Source organism: Spodoptera frugiperda, chromosome 27 (assembly GCF_023101765.2).
Source record: "Spodoptera frugiperda isolate SF20-4 chromosome 27, AGI-APGP_CSIRO_Sfru_2.0, whole genome shotgun sequence".
NCBI lineage: Eukaryota > Metazoa > Arthropoda > Insecta > Lepidoptera > Noctuidae > Spodoptera > Spodoptera frugiperda.
In genome coordinates, this window is record NC_064238.1 from 10,853,817 (window position 1) to 10,872,298 (window position 18,482).

Genomic DNA, 18,482 nt, shown 5'->3' on the forward strand with positions numbered 1-18,482 from the left:
AGATAGACTTTTGCTGTCGTGGAATATTGTTTAAACAATTTTAAGGAGAATCTTTCCGTCATACATGATTTCTGTGTAGCTTTAACCATTAAGGCTGCACACGCGACCGAAGCTTAAAAAATGGAGTAAGTTCTCCTGTTTTCTCAACATTTTCCTTCACTGCTCTGCTCCTATTGGCCGTAGCGTGATGAAAAGTATACTATAACCTGCCCAGGAGTATGAAGAACAATTGTTTCAAGTTTCGTTGAAATCTGTCGAGTGGTTTTTGTTTCTATAAAGAACATACAGACAGACAGACAGACAGACAGACAGACAAAAAAATTTCTGATTGCATTTTTGGCGTCAGTATCGATCACTAATCACCCGCTGATAGTTATTTTGGAAATATATTTCATGTACAGAATTGACTTCTCTACAGATTTAATATAAGTATAGATTACCAATTACCAAAATGTGCAAGTAAAAATTGTTTTAAGTAATAAAAATAAAACTACATTAATAAAATCCTTTAACAGTATCATATCAGTAACAAGATGTTACTAGGACACGGCTGCTGGGTACAGGGTGCTTCCAACATTGCCAAAAAATAGGCCCGTGTTCATCAGAGGACGTCTTGTGGCTAAAAATAAAAATATGTAATTTTTTTATTACTTAACGAACTTCGCTTCGCATTGATATTTTCTCTTGCATCTTGGATGGTTTTACATCACACCTAAACACGAAATTGCAATTTGAGAATTAAACAAACGTTCGACACCACTCTGCAACATTAAGCGCCTGACCTTTCTCTGGTCCACCGTCCCATCGGATCATGAGAGAGAGGGAAAAGAGAGCGCACCTGTCTTTGCGCATGTACTTGTGCCTTATAATATCTCATGCGTGTGGGCTAGTCTAGTTAGACAGACTGGCAACAGTGGACGAAATCGATAGGTAGATTTATTTTTTAATTACATAATACGAAATACATTGTACGTATACGGTACGATTATTAGCATCTTGATAAGTGTAAAATTAATTAAAAATACATGTTTTCGCTTATTGTTTATTATACACATTGAAACAGTTTTCTTACCATTTATATTTCGTGGTTCCCCACTTTACAAAAATTAATATTACCTATGACATAAGATGTAATCAGTTATCTCACTGATAGTGATCAGTAATCCCGTGTAGGTACAGCGATTGCATTAATTAATTACTGCGGTACATTTTGACAATAACATGAATTCATTCAATATTGTTTACAAAAATAACGGATATGATAAGTTTGTTACGATACAGTGTCATTCATAATTAGTTAAGCAGGAAACATTTGGCCAAACAAATATGAGGATTAATTTTTATTATCATGGGGGGCTAGAGCAGTGGTTTCAATAGAAACGAATAAAAACTCATTATATAGCGTCAATGCAAAATATTGTCTAATTTTATACTAATAGGGTAGATGACTAATTTTTATTTTAATGTATATGTTTTGTAGATTATTTAAACGTTTTAGACACGTATTTTTTACTAGCTTTTGCCCGCGGCTTCGCTCGCGTTAAGAAGTATTATTATTAATTAGGTATGGTTTTTGCGGCTTTACTTTTGTTTAGCGTGTATAAAAAATTAGGGCCTACAAAACTTCTTTGTACACAATATTCTTTACTAATCTGTCATTAGGCGCTAAAACTATTAAGCATTTTTCATCATATCAGCAAAATATTCGTCAGGTGTTACATAGTTATCACCATTCCTGTCGTGGGTCATAATTGAAAACTTGCTCCAGTCATTAACCACATATTTGACAATTTCTGTACGCACCTCCATTGCTCTGTCTTGTGTTCCGTACATTAAATAAGAGAGAGCACGAAACAAACATGCACCGTCACCAACAATAGGGACGACAGTACATTCTTCAACTTCTCCATTAACGTTTAGATTTTCTTTAGCCATTTTAAAAAAAGTCTAACCAACAAAACCTAAACTTAAACCAAACGAAAACAAAACAAATGCCAAATACAACGCAGTCTATGACCAAAACGACTAACCAAAACAAAATGCCAAGAAAAGAACCGTCAAATATAATCCGCTAGAAATATTTATGTTTAATATGTCAGTGAGGAAGGCAATCCGCAGCAACCTACAAACAGATTACCTACAGTTCAGTTCGAAGGTAATTAACTGGCGGAGAATCTTAACACCGCGATTCAGAAATGAGACGAAAATGCACAGCGCCATCTAATAGCGGTAGGCAGAACTTCTCAACATTTAGAACTAAACATTATTTTGTTCGTTCCATTACGTACTAATAGGTTCAAACTAATACATTTTACATCCTTCATCATCCCTTATTTTATCACCCGTGGGGGTTGAATTAATCAAAATCGTATTTAAGCGAACGTCATCATAAAATTCTGATTCGTCATCAGGACTTCTTCATAAAATCTAAGAAGATGTATACAAACTTTCATCCCCTATTTTATCCCCTTGGGGGTAGAATTGATCAAAATCCTTTCTTAGCGGATGCCTACGTCATAACATCTACCTGCATGCTAAATTTCAGCCCGATCCGTCCAGTGGTTTCAGCTGTGCGTTGATAGATCACTATGTCAGTCAGTCAGTCAGTCACCTTGATTTTCTTTGGAAAATAAATGCTTTCGAAATTACCCAAAATTTTAATATTTGAATATCGCATGACGTAACATCTAGATACGTTTCAGAAACCTTCTCCAAGTAAGAAGAGGCCTTTGACCAGCAGTTGCCGCTTATAGGCCGATAATGTGAATAAGACATAAGTACCTATGTATAAAAACAGTTATAATGCAAACAAAATTAAAAATATTCCACTGCACAAAAATCATACTGTTAGCCAACAATAAGCCTTACAGACAGCGATTCTTTTGAGATTTTTTATAAATTCCTTTCCATAACTTTGTTCTGTTTTCGTTCGACACAAGACAGTGTTGGCACGACGACAGCATTATGCATTGGATATGACCTTTGTTTTCCCAAAGTTCATATTGTATGCATCTATTATCACATTGAGAAATATTCGATACAGTTTGTTTCTAATCTTATTAAACTAGGTTAGTAGTTCTGTCATCAAGGATTTATTCACTTCGAATAATGAAACGACTTTTAAAGCCATCAAATCATCCAATCTTATTGACTAAAAACCACCCCATTCCTACTTCTACTTTTCGAGACGGAGCCCCGGTAACGCGCTAGGCAGTCCGCAGCAACACGAAATGTTTTGCTATAACATTTTGTCTTATAGGTTATGGACTACCTTCTGGCAGCGGTTTCGCCCGCGTTCCCGTGGAATAAAAAGGTGGCCTATCTGTTATTCCAGACCATGATTTACCCCTTTTCCAAATGAAAGAACTAGCTCTTGTTATTCCAGTTCGTGTCCAAAATTTCATCTTTATTCCTTCAGTCGTTTTGACGAAGGAGTTACAAACAAAGAAACAAATATACGAAATTTCGTATTTATAAAATTAGTAAGATGCATGTTTGTACATATTTTTATCCTATAATATTTATTTGATATTCTTTGAAGCTATGCAAAAGAAGTGTTAAAAAAAGATTTATGTTTTTTTCCAGCATCTATTACAAATCAATTTCTTACCGTGTCCACACTATGAGTATTTTAGACAAATGCCATATAATAGATACAAAATTATCAGACAATTAGTCAATAAATCCGTGTAGAGATAGTGATAAAAATCAATCAATTAGTTACTTAGATAATTCATAGAAATCATTATTTATCAAACATGAGATACGGATGAACGGATGTTATAATATTGTGACCATGTTAGAAATTCATAATAAGTTATCTACCCCGATTAGGTAAAAAACAGTTCCTGAACTGCTTTGCAAACAATCACTTAATGATCATTTTCTTATCATGGGGGGTCAATTATTGAGGTTTTTTCCAGACGTGATTATAAAACATCACGCGCCAATGACGTCAACTAGGTATCAATTCCTCGAACTTACCAACCATTTAAATCTTGATTCACAATACATAATACCAAAAAATATAATTTAATGACCATAATTATATAATTATACTGATAACTGATACTGCTATTACTGCCGTACTTCACCCATTTTTTTTTAATAAGGAACCATCATAATGCGCCTAGTATTTGTGGAAAAAGTCTGGAGAGTATGGGATTTTGAACCTCGCTTAAACCTCCCTGGCAACATCTATTAGAAAACACTAGGATAGGGTTCAACCATAGCATTTATTTTTAATCACCCAATGACTTTTCCCATCTAGGGTGGAGATAAAATGAGGCGATTGGTAGTATCAAACTCTTACTGACTAAAAACGACTTCGTTCCTACTCAGGAGAAATGTCTCCTACTAGACTAAATTTTCTACGTAAACTGAGGATCAGGAAAATATGAGTTCACTATTTAGACAAAATAAATTGACTGAGCCCAATAGCTCTTTCCTCCGAAAGGCCGAAGTGACGAGATGTCAAAATTAGATTTTTGTAAAATAGATTTTTCTAAAATTTTAGTTCATTTTCTTGTAATACATTAATGGAATCTGCAAGCCGCATACAACACCTCCCACGCCACTCACAGATTCAGCCAATACACATCTCCACTTTGATAAAGACTAAACGAGCTAATAGACACCAATCCAATCCTTTATAAAATAACAACAGGATTTTCAGAAAATCTTTTTTGCAAAACAAGCAAAACCGAGGAGTATAGTTAGGTAATTTTAAATAGAATATTTAGTCTCATCTTTTCTTTAATCATTTATCGCTATTTGTTTCTGATTTATCAAATTATAATTGTCGCATTTTATTATCGAACTGATCTTATCATAGGTAAAAACCACGTTTGGGGTATAAATTGGAACATTCGGAGTACAGTTGTATCTTGTGAAGAGTTTCAACAATAACGATTCAACATGAAAGGTAAGACACCACTTTAAATTTATACAGTTAAAAAGAATCATATTCAAAACAATCTTATTAATTACACTGGTAAACAATATTTTTGTTAAACAAAATCGAGTCGGTTTTTTAAACACTACTACCTACCCGCATATAAACCTCATACTTAGTTTTGTTCGATCACCCTCAGTTTCCGTTAAATATAACTAAATTGATTACGCGAATTTTGCTTACCGACGTATGATCCCGATAAATTAATATTGAATTATTGAAATTAAAACGTTTTTTTTTGTGATTGTCGTTTCTGTACATCGTAATAAGATGCCCAGAGTGTGTGTAAACCATCCTGATAACTTTTGTTACATTTGCGGTCAACTTACTATTAAAAGTCAACGTCGTAATTTGACACCATTAGTTAAAAACTGTTATTTTAATTGTTTTGGCTTTTCGGTGCGAAATTTGGACAAAACCTGGACTCCTAGTGTTTGTTGTGCACAATGTATTAGTTTATTAACATCATGGGCTAAAGGATCTCGCCCTATGCCGTTTGCAGTTCCAATGATATGGCCTGAACAAAAAGACCATGTATCAGATTGTTATTTCTGCCAAACTTCTATCAAAGGTATTAATCACAAATCTAGACACACCGTGAACTATCCGAATTTACAATCTGCTCAAAGATCTATCCCACACAGTGATGATCTGCCTGTTCGTCAGTCTCCAGTAAACACGGATGACGTGATGAAGAAAATGTATCTGAGAATTCTGATTCCTTCAACCTCTTATCAGCTTACAAGAATATGGGATGCAATATGTCGCTCAAGATACACTTCTTACACTCTCATTTGGATTTATTTCCTCAAAATTTGGGAGCCGTTAGTGATGAACATGGCAAGCGATTCCATCAGGATATATCCAACATGGAAAAACGGTACCAAGGCAAGTGGAGTCCGAACATGTTGGCTGATTACTGTTGGACACTCAATAGAGATGTACCTGACGCTAAATATTCCCGAAAATCCTGAATAAAAGTCAAATGCTAGTTGTTTTTCTTGATTAAATTCAATTTTCAACCATATTTACTTAAAAAAAGTGTATTGCAGTTGCAAGAAAACTGAGGGTGACTGAAACTTTTCAAAAATGCAGATTATTAACAGGCTAATTGTAGATACAAAATATCCCATTCAAATTAATTTAACTTTCATTGAGGTCATTTTTGTCACACAGTGTTATTATAAAAGCGAATATTTGTGAGTTTGTGTGTCTATTTGTTACTCAATGACGTCAAAATGACTGAAGGGATCGGGATGAAAAAATACCATCCCATTACTACTCCTGGTTTTCGAGCCGGAGCCCCGTTAACCCACTAGGCAGTCCGCAGCTCCGGATCAGGACTGTCGCGGGCTACTATATACAATGTTTTTGTCGGTCTACTAACTATATATTTGTTTTTTGTTTCAGTCATACTGTTCTTCATGCTCTGCGTAGCGCTTGTGTACGCAAAATCCGCGTCTCTTTGCCCAGCTGATGGCGGTCATACGTTGATACCCCATGAATTCTGCAACCGATTCTACCTCTGCAACAGTGGACACAGGTTTGAACTGTCCTGTCCCTATGGTCTTATGTTTGACCCTGAGCATCAAATGTGCACCTGGGCCGATTTGATAAGCTGTGACGGCAGAATCGTACCCTAGGCGCTGGTGACCGAGATCAGAATCAGGTGTAAAATATGCTAAAGTAAAATACTTTTATTACAATGTATGCATATTTTTTGTTCAAACAAATGAAGAATTCCTGGCTTGTTCATAATTAATAAATCGTTATGCAATATTACCAACATTTTTTATTTATTACCACACCCACATTTTTCGCCAGCTATGTTTTTATTAAAAATTATACAAAAAATTCGTAAAAATTGTGTTAAGTAATAAAAATAAATTCACTACATTAATAAAATCCTTTAACAGTATCATATCAGTAACAATATGTTACTAGGACACGGCTACTGGGTGCAGGTTGCTTCCAACATTGCCAAAATATAGGTCCGTGTATACCAGAGGACGTCTTGTGGCTAAAAATAAAAATATGTCTTTTTTTATTACTTAATACTTTGACTGCCAACAAAATTCTGTTGAAGGCAAATCCTCCGCTAGCGCCGGTCATTTTTGCCCCCCATGGCAGTTAATGTGAGAACTTCGCTTCGCACTGACATTTTCTGTTATTGTATCGTGGATGGCTTTATATCACACCCAGACAAGAAATTGCAATTTTAGAATCAAAGAAACATTAATTACTTAGTATTATGCAGAACCGACACCACTCTGCATCATTAAGCGCCTGACCTCTCTCCGGTCCGCCGTGATAAGTGTAAAATAAATAAAAAATACACGTTTTTGCTTCTTGTTATATCATACACATTGAAACAGTTTTCTTACCATTTATAACATTTATAACTTTACACAAATTGATGTTACCTATGACATAGGATGTAATCAGTTATCTCACTGATAGTGATCAGTAATCCCGTGTAGGTACAGCGATTAAATTAATTAATTACTGCGATACATTTTGACAATCACACGAATTCATTCAATATTGTTTACAAAAATAACGAATATGATACAGTGTTCATAATTAGTTAAACAGGAATTATTTTTTCAAACAGTCGCAAGGATTAATTACTTTTTTTATCATGGGGAGTCGTCAAAGTCAAAGTCAAAGCATTTATTTCAATTAATCCTAAATTAGGCACTTTTGAAACGTCAAATTGAATTGTCCGTCAGTCTGTCTGTCAGTGAAGCTAGGCGCTCGTTCCAAAGTGTTGCTTCGAATGGAGAAGAACGAGCAAGAAACTCCATCGTTACTCTTTTCAAAAAATGTTTTTTACAATGTCTCTGATACATTATTTGATCATTTACCTATTGTATATATATATATATACAATGATCAAATAATGTATCATATGTAGGAACCTACATATGCATAACCTACATATGTAGGAACAATGTAACGACAATACGACGTCAAAACTATGGGACAATAAAACCAATTTGTAAAGAATATAAATTAAAAAAGCGGGTTGTTTCAAACATAGTGCCCACATATGTACACTTACAATTTTGAAATAATGCTTCTATACAAATAAAAAATTATCTTTAATTTAATTTTTCAAATAAAAAATAAATAAATAACTGCTTGATGCCACAGGATCCCTAGACTACATTGGAATAAATTAGTACTTTAATTTAACGTGTAACTAGTGATCGTATTAGAGCATTGTCTAGTGTGAGCGAGTGTCCAGTGGAGCCGGACCAACATGCTGCCACACATTTTTATCTTCAATATAATCTGACAGTTTATAATATGCCTGTTTACACAGTTCACGCTTTATACAAGATTTAAATTTTTTCTCGTTCAGATTCAGTATGGTGGTTGGTAGTTTATTGTAACACTTAACACAAAATCCCATGAAGGATTTCTGCACTTTGGACAATCGGAATTGCGGTATAGCTAACTTATTTTTACCTCTCGTATTAAAATTGTGTCTGTCGCTTCTTTTTTCAAAAAATTGTTGATTTTTTCTCACGTACATAATATTTTCGTAAATGAATTGAGAAGGCACTGTAAGAATGTTTATAGTTTTAAATAGTTCTCTCAAAGATTCGCGACGGGGCAAGTTATATATTGCTCGAATAGCTCGCTTTTGCAAAATAAAAATTGATTCTACATCCGCAGCTCGCCCCCACAGCAAAATGCCGTAAGACATTATGCTGTGAAAATAACTAAAATAAACAAGCCTTGCCGTACCTACGTCCGTTAGCTGCCTAATCTGTCTAACTGCATAAGCAGCTGAGCTTAGTCTCCCCGAAAGTGCTTTTATGAATTTTTATTGCGTCTCAATAGAAACAAATAAAAACTCATTGTATGCCGTCAATGCAAAATATTGAATCGTATAAATATACGAATAGGGCAAAACTAATTTTTATTTTAATGTCCGTTTTGAAGATTATTATACAATATTAGACACGTATTTTTTATTCTATTTCGGAAACAAATGCTTTTCCATAATTACAATATTTGAATATCACGTGACGTAACATCTAGACATCGTTTCACAAACTTTCTCCAAGTGAGAAGAGCCAGCAGTAGCCGCTTATAGGTTAATGATTTGAATACGACATAAGAACATGCTTGAAAACAGTCATGATGCAAACAGAATTAAAAATATTCCACTACACAAAAATCATACTGTTAGCCAACAATAAGTCTTACAGACAGCGATTCTTTTGAGATTCTTTACAAATTCCTTTCCATAACTTTGTTCTGTTTTCGTTCGACACAAGACAGTGTTGGCACGACGACAGCATTATGCATTGGATATGACCTTTGTTTTCCCAAAGTTCATATTGTATGCATCTAGTATCATATTGAGAAATATCCGATACAGTTTGTTTCTGTATTACTTTTCTGCAACTTCTAATCTTATTAAACTATGTTAGTAGTTCTATCGTCAAGGATTTATTCACTTCGAAGCACGAAATGACTTTTTTAAGCCATGAAATCATCCAATCTTATTGACTAAAAACCACCCCGTTCCAACTTCTGCTTTTCGAGACGGAGCCCGGTAACGCGCTAGGCAGTTCGCAGCAACACGAAATGTTTTGCGATAACATTTTGTCACATAGGTTATGGACTACTTTCTGGCAACGGCTTCGCCCACTTTCCTGTGGAATAAAAAGGTGGTCTATCTGTTACTCCAGAACATGATTTACCCCTTTTCTAAATGAAAGAACTAGCTCTTGGTAGCGGCTTCGCCCGTGATTGCGTGGAATAACAAAAAAACTATGTGTTATTCCAGTTCGTGTCCAAAATTTCATCTCTATTCCTTCAGTCGTTTTGACGAAGGAGCAACAAAGAAAGAAACAAATATACAAAATTTCGTATTTACAACATTAGTAGGATGCATGTTTTTACTTATTTTTATCCTATAATATTTATTTGATATTCTTTGAAGCTATGCAAAAGAAGTGTTAAAAGAATATTTATAATTTTTTCACGCATCTATTACAAATCAATTTCTTACCGTGTTCACACTAGTGAGTATTTTAGACAAATGCCGTAAAATAAGATACAATATTATCACACATTTAGTAAACAAATCCGTGTAGAGACAGACAGTGATAAAAATCGATCAATTAGTTAGGTACTTAGATAATTCATAGAAATCTTCGTTTATCAAATATAAGATACGGATGTGATAATATTGTGACCATCTTAGTTATCTATAATAAGTTATCTAACCTGATTAGGTACACAAACAGTTCCTGAACTGTTTTGCAAACAATCACTTAATGATTACGGTCTTATCATGGGGGGTCAATTATTGAGGTTTTTCCAGACGTGATTATAAAATATCAAGTGCCAATGACGTCAACTAGGTATCAATTCCTCGAACTTACCAACCATTTAAATCTTGATTCACAATACATAATACCAAAAAATATAACATAATGACATGACCATAATATACAATGTGATAGGGGTGGGACTTCTAACCCATTAAGGCTGAGTACTACATCTAATTTTATCGACAAAAAACATAATATGGGGGGTTGAACCCCTAATTGAAAATATTGAAAAATTGTGATTTTTTCGGTAAAAATAATTCACAAATGATTTTTTTTCTCACCAAAACATTATCAAACATATGAAAAAAGTAATGAATTAGTTAGCCAAGGTTATTAGCTACCGTTTGTCGTTTTTTTTTTTGTTTCTACGACGCGTACAACATTTGATATCAAAAAAAATAAAAAAAATATTAAAATAGCCATAATTTTTAGGGGGAGGGGATTCGACCCCTTCGACCCCCGACTTTTGTGGATAAAATTAGATGTAGAACTCAGTCTTAACAGGTTAGAAGTCTCACCCCTATCACATTGTATAATTAAACTGATACTGCTATTACTGCCGTACTTCGCCCTTTTTTTAAATAAGGAACCATCATAAGGCGCCTAATATTTGTGGAGAAATTCTAGAGAGTATGGGAATTTTAAGCTAAAAGACACGATTCAAATCTTTGATAAAATAACAACAGGATTTTCAGAAAATCTTTTTTGCATAACAAGCAGAACCGAGGAGTATAATAGTTAGATAATTTGAAATAGAATATTTAGTTTCATCTTTTCTTTAATCATTTATCGCTATCTGTTTCTGATTTATCTAATTATAATTGTCGCATTTGTTATCGCACAGATTTGATCATAGGTAAAAACCACTTGTTGGGTATAAATTGAAACAGTTCGAGTACAGTTGTATCTTGTGAAGAGTTTCTTCAATAACGATTCAACATGAAAGGTAAGAAACTACATAAAAATTACACAATTAAAAAGAAATTATATTCAAAACAATCTTAGTAACATTATAAATGCGAATATCTGTGAATTTGTGTGTTTGTGTACATGAAAAGATGCGTGCTATGGGTGTGTGATGGCTCCCTTACTATCGACATATGGCATAGTCGAACTGCCCATTTTCCTCGCTCAGCTACATAGCTTAGTATCAGTGGAAACGGTCACATAGTTTCACATCTTGGTAGCATAGCACATCTCTGGTAGAAAATCACTCTTAAACTGTGATTTCCAATCAGCGTGCCTAACGTTGCAACTCTCTAATGTCGAAGAAGCTGATAGTCCAACAATGGACTATGATGGGTTTTTTTAAGGAAGGAAATCATCCTATGACTTCTCCCGCCTTGGGTGAGGCGAGAGGGAGTGTCAGACTCTTACTGACAAAAAACCATCCCGTTCGTACTCCTGCCTTTCGAGTCGGAGCCCCGTTAACCTGCTAGGTAATCCGCAGCTCCGGATCAGAGTCTGCATCTCCCCAGATCAAGACTGTCGCGGGCTACTGTATACAATGTGTTTGTCGGTCTACTAACTATATATTTGTTTTTTGTTTCAGTCATACTGTTCTTCATGCTCTGCGTAGCGCTTGTGTACGCGAAATCCGCGTCTCTTTGCCCAGCTGATGGCAGTCATATGTTGATACCCCATGAATTGTGCAACCGATTCTACCTCTGCAACAGTGGACACAGGTTTGAACTGTCCTGTCCCGATGGTCTTATGTTTGACCCTGAGCATCAAATGTGCACCTGGGCCGATATGACAAGCTGTGACGGCAGAATCGTACCCTAGGCGCTGGTGACCGAGATCAGAATCGGGTGTAAAAATATGCTAAAGTAAAATACCTTTATTACAATGTATGCATATTTTTTGTTCAAACAAATGAAGAATTCCTGGCTTGTTCATAATTAATAAATCGTTATGCAATATTACCAACATTTTTTATTTATTACCATACCTACATTTTTCGGCAGCTTTGTTTTTATTAAAAATTATACAAAAAAATGCTAGTAAAAACTGTTTTAAGTAATAAAAATAAATTTTAACTATAATATTTAAAAACGTTACTATGACACGGCTGCTGTACAGGTTGCTTCCAACATTGCCAAAATATAGGTCCGTGTACACCAGAGGACGTCTTGTGGCTAAAAATAAAAATATGTAATTTTTTTATTACTTGACGAACTTCGCTTCGCATTTTAAAATTATTTTAAAATTTTAGACACGTATTTTTTATTTTCTTACGGAAACTAATACTTTCGAAGATATAGATATATCGATACGAATATCGTGTGACGTCACTTCTAGGTACGTTTCACAAACCTTTTCCGAGTGAGAAGAGGCTTTTGGCCAGCAGTGGACGCTTATAGGCAGATGATGTGAATACGACATAAGTATCTATGTATAAAAACAGTTATGATGCAAACAGAATTAAAAATAATCCGCACGAAAATCATACTGTTAGCCAACAATAAGTCTTACAGACAGCGATTCTTTTGAGATTCTTTACAAATTCCTTTCCATAACTTTGTTCTGTTTTCGTTCGACACAAGACAGTGTTGGCACGACGACAGCATTGTGCATTGGATATGACCTTTGTTTACCCAAAGTTCATTTTGTATGCATCTAGTATCATATTGAGAAATATTCGATACAGTTTGTTTTTGTATTATATTTTCTGTGACTTCTAATCTTATTATACTAGGTTAGTATTTCTATCATCAAGAGTTTATTCACTTCAAAGCACGAAATGGCTTTTTTAAGGGGGGGGGATTATCATCTAATGTCTTCTCCCGTCGTGGGCGTGATTGAAAGTGAGTGTAAGACTCTTACTGACTAAAAGTCACCTCCGTCTTGATCCTGATTTGGGAGCCAGTAACGTGCTAGGCAGTGCACAGCATCACGGAATGGTTGGCTATATCATTTTGTCTTATAGGTTACATTCATAGGTCTTACAAACATTACCGAGTATACCTACTGTAACCTAATAGAGTATAGAAATGACTATAACTAAACCATGACTTTAATACTCCTTTTTGGAAAATGTTTTTCATACTTCATTTTATAAACCATATTAGCAAAGCAGGCCTAATGTAAAATGTACACGTAATATACGAAACGTCCAATCAATAGATCGCGCCACATTTAACTAATGTTGTTCCCATATTTTTTACCTAAATGCCCATTAAACTCTCCAGTTACCACGCTTAGGCTGTACGTGATCTGAATCGCCGATTTTTTACCCTTTTCCTATTACATAAACCTGTGTGCACATGTTACTTTAGTAATAATCTGCTTAGATTCGTTAAGAAGCAGTAACCTCGGGGCACCAAAATTAAAATTATATGTTTTTTACTAGCTTCTGCAGCGGCTTCACCCACATTTCAGTGGGATAAAAAGTATTGTATTACCCAAGTCTGCTTAAACCCTGTCTGTGTACCAAATTTTATGAAAATCCGTTCAAAACATTCACATTTAGGTATTATATTAGATAGTGAGATTGATGATGAACCCAATTATTTTCTTTCAATGTCGGTCTCGCAATTTTTCTAATGTTGCAGACTTACCTACTTAGACTACGCTGCTAAGGCAATTATTTACTATCAGGAGAACATTTTTAGATAATTTTGATAGAAATATAATATTGATATACAGGGTGTAACAAAATACCCATATACATCAAGAAGCCCTGATGAATACAGGTTGAATAGAATCTCTACACAAAGTTTCAGCTTAAAATACGTTTAAAAAAAAAATAGTACCAAATACTTGGTATCGCATAGTTCTTGATTTCAAATCATATAAACGTGTCACAACACTACAGGGATCACTCGCTAATATCACAAAACATTTCTTCTGTCAATTTGATCGCCTAGTACCTGTCTACCTAATTTTGAATTTCGCGCTGGCGCGATTTGAAAAATTCATAACTTGGTACCATGAAAACATGAGTTTAGAAAACCCTTCCCGTATCGTTTGTTATGTTAAGAAGCCGTGCACTTGATGTGTATACCCCCTTTTTGTTACACGTTGTATAGTTAGAATAGGTTATTCCAATATATTTCGTAATTTTCCATAACTTCAGTAATTTTCCCTAAAGTAAATAACCTGGTATTTATAGTAAAACAACAATTGACTAAGTAGTCGAACATACTTTAAATTGGTACTTATACACTACTATCTGTTGCTCGTGACTAAATTTGCGTAAAATAATTATTTCTGGCAGAATTTCGATCAAAGCAGCGATCTGCCAAAAAAAAATCGCGTCAAAATCAGTTCATCCATTTTAGAGATTAGCCGGAACAAACAGACAGACAGACAAATTGTAAAAAAAACGTGAATTGGATGTAGTATCATATGTATATTCATATGCATGAAGAGATTAATCGTTGTATTAACTGGAAATACAGTAGAAATATCAAACAGAAAATATTATTATAATTATATTGCATTAAATGAATGGCGCTATATAAACATTGTCGGTTATTGAGTAATTATCAAGCTATTGATTTTTCGGATAGCTTCAGAAGTAATTTATTACCTCGCGATTTGAATTTAATTTCCTTATAATTAATTTTATCTTTGAAGTTTAAAGACGAAAGCGTGCCGCTGCTCTGTAGCGTAGTTATAAACGACTGTGTAATTATAACTTTTTATTTTAATTTAAGTCAATTCGAGGAAGATGTAGTACCTCAGAATAATTATAGATGGAAAATATCTAGCAGATATTTTTATGTCTTTAATTGTCAAATTAAAAGTGTTGAAGATAACTAATATACTAAAATTGACGTGTCATAGATAGTGAAACATTAGAACTGTGACTAGTCCAGTAGATCCAAACAGTGGCCTGATCGTGATAAGCACTCAAGCAGTCTGCTAAGCGTAAGGAGACTTCTGTTTGACATGAAAGCAAATTCAACATTGAATGTATTCTAGGAGCATAATCATGTATCCAGACTCGGTGCTACTACTGAAAAATTTTTGAACAATCGAAAAAAGCCCAACATGTCTTTGGCCGACCCAAAGCCCTTGCCGGCAGTCGTACTTGCAACCATTCAACTGACGAGGCAACAACATCAAAATATGACCAAAATTTAGTTCAAGGATAGCTAGATAGCTACCTCCAAACCTACTCATGTTCTAAGAGATTTATGGTCGTAATAACATCTCTGCCTGAACTTTAGGAAATAAAGGCGTGAAGTTATGCTATAAAACAATAACTTCACATATCTAAGTTTGTGTAATGTAACTCATAAAACAGACCATGAAACCAATTTTTGTAAAGGTTAAAATTGCTTACATTATTACAATGGTTCTGTAGAAATTACAATTCTTATTTAACTACTTTTAAAAATCCGACTTCGACATCTTTTTTAAATCGATTATCATTAAAATCGGTTAATATTCTTAAACCTTAGTAGGTTTAAGAAACAGTTTTCGAAAACCGCGACAAAATTAATCCAGCAAATCGCGAGATGGTTACAGATAGACATTCATACACACAGGTCCAACTGAAAACCTGCTATTTGTTTTTAAGACCAGGTAAAAATATTTTATAGTGATAAATTCAAAGATCCAGTGATAGATATCATGTGATAGTAATTCAATACGGCTATATCAGAGGCCACAAATTCACTAAATATAAGATAAAATTTTGACAAGGTCTATTCTCGGAAATATATAACGTTCGTGGTTTTACCCACAGAGCATGATTTCTATGTAATTTGGGTAAAACCACGATTACAGATGACGTACAATTCAAACTATATTGACGTATTATCACATTTATTATGAATTCTTTTCGATATTTGATATATTAATTATTTATTTCATACTTTAATAATAACTACGTAGATGACTATGAGGTCTGGGTTTCATGTGTATGAGAACGCGTATGTTTGTAAACGCACCCATGACACAGGAAAAAACGTGGGAGAAAATTCTAGTGCAGGGACATGATTTAAAAATAAAAGAATAAAGAATGACACAACGGTTAAATAATGTGGTTGTATAGATAATGCTGATTCTGAAAAAAAAAAAAACAAAACTGTAAAATAGTTATCTAAAGCCTTTAAGGCTGAGTCTGGTTCGTTCTTCGCTTGGTTTTATAACGTTCAATTTAAAGCTCTATCTTACTAAGTATAAAATGAATGTTAAAGAATTTTTTCTTTATAAAGACTTGTAATGGACTGATCGAAATAGCAATTCATTTGCTAGCTTTGTGTACACGGCCCAAGCAACCTTTTGCCCAGAACTCAGTCTGCCCTTGAAACTTCTACAACAAATTGTATTACGTCATTGAAAAACGGACCTATTTCAATTTTATTTAAGTGTATTTTTGTAAAACATTACGTTGTGACAGTATTGAAATGTTTTACTTTGAGCTGTTTTGATTAAAGACAAGTATTTTTTTGACGTAAGCACTACCTACGTACTTTAAAGTAACTACTTTAAATCAAACAAATATTCGGTCAATTTAAAACCTCACCCTACATTATCCTATGATTTCTGTTGAGCAATCGAGGTGGCAATTAATACACAAACATGGCAATATGTTTACCAAGTATAATATCTTCATTAAATATTATAAACTTTTGTCACAATTTTAATAAAACTCCTTATTGCTTTTCGTCATAAGCTTCATATTTGAATGGAGTTTATAGCATATACTTACAGTTAACTCAACAATCTTAAAGTTTCAGAAGGCATTCATCGCTCCCTCTTTTATGTGTCTTTTATGAAGGCAGAAATTTTAACTCATGTAGATAAAAACTAATGTAATTACTCTCAAAAAGTTAACTTCAAAGCCATGACTGAGAATATGATATTAATATTATGATATTTACATTATGTACAATTGTATGTATTGCTATGTCTACATTTGAATGATTATCACAGCGATTGATTAACTTATACTCGATTATTTTATCACCTGTATGTAGTAAAAAACGGTTATTTCAATATTACAAACAGATATTCCAATTTTCCAGAGCTGCGAACTACTTAGCGGGTTTACTGGGGCTCGAAAAGCTACTCCTGCTTTTCGAGCCCCAGTAATGGGGTGTTTTTTTGCAGTAAAAGTCTGACACTACCTCTCGCTTTGCCCAAGGCGGGAGAAGCAATTTGATGATTTTCCCTAAAAAAAACCCTCCACTGCACTCCACACACACTAAAACACTTCAATTCTATTGTATGCAATAATAAACTGATATGTGTCTGTCCCTTCTTTAGTAAAACTATTTGCTTATTCTAATAATACTGAACACATCATAAGGCAGTCAAAACCATTTTAATTTAAAATCAACCTTGAACGCCTATTATTAATTTCAAGCAAAATTTAAAGGCTACTCAGACAATTTCTAGTCTCCACTCAAAGACGTTCGAAAATCCAGGCTTTCAAATTTCATAGCTGTTAACGTGCAACCTATAAGTGAATATTTGGTCTTGAGTAATGTGTTGTGACAAGGGTTCAGAAAGGTACGCCTTAGTTCGGCCATGTGTAAAATATGAGTCAAACGCGATTAACTATAAGGATTTATAGAGAAAAGTGCTTTTGAGGTGTACCCTGTAATGTGAAGTTTGATGTAGATTAGAATTTTGAAGAGGTTGTTTATGATGGACTTTGTTATTCGGTGGTCAAGTATGATTATTATTAAACGTGACTACTGAGAATTTTGTGCATGTCTAGATCAGTAAAGATATGTTTTTCAGGGGGAAAATCATCCGAAGACTTCTTCGGCATTGGGCAAGGCGAGAGGCGGCAACTAAAAAAGTGCACATTTGTAAAAAATAATCATCCAAGGACTTCTCCTGCCTTGAGCAAGGTGAAAGAGAATGTCAGACTCTAACTAGTCAGCTCCAGATCAGTTTCTGTGCCGATATTCTTCATAGACATTAAGGCATGTGTTAAACGAAAGTAGGGTGTTTAATTCCTTTATACACCAATTATTACACAGTGGTTGGGTGACCGGCTGCAGGTCAACATGTCGTAGATTCGATACCCGCGCCGCAATGATATTTTCTGAGTAGAATGACCATTATTAATCCGAAGTTAGAAGGTTAGGCGATGTTTACCCATGTGGACTGTTGATTAACTGTCAGAACATTTTCTTCTACGCCTGTATTGGAATAAAAAAATAACATAACACAGTGCTTGCAATGGAAAAACTGACCTAAAA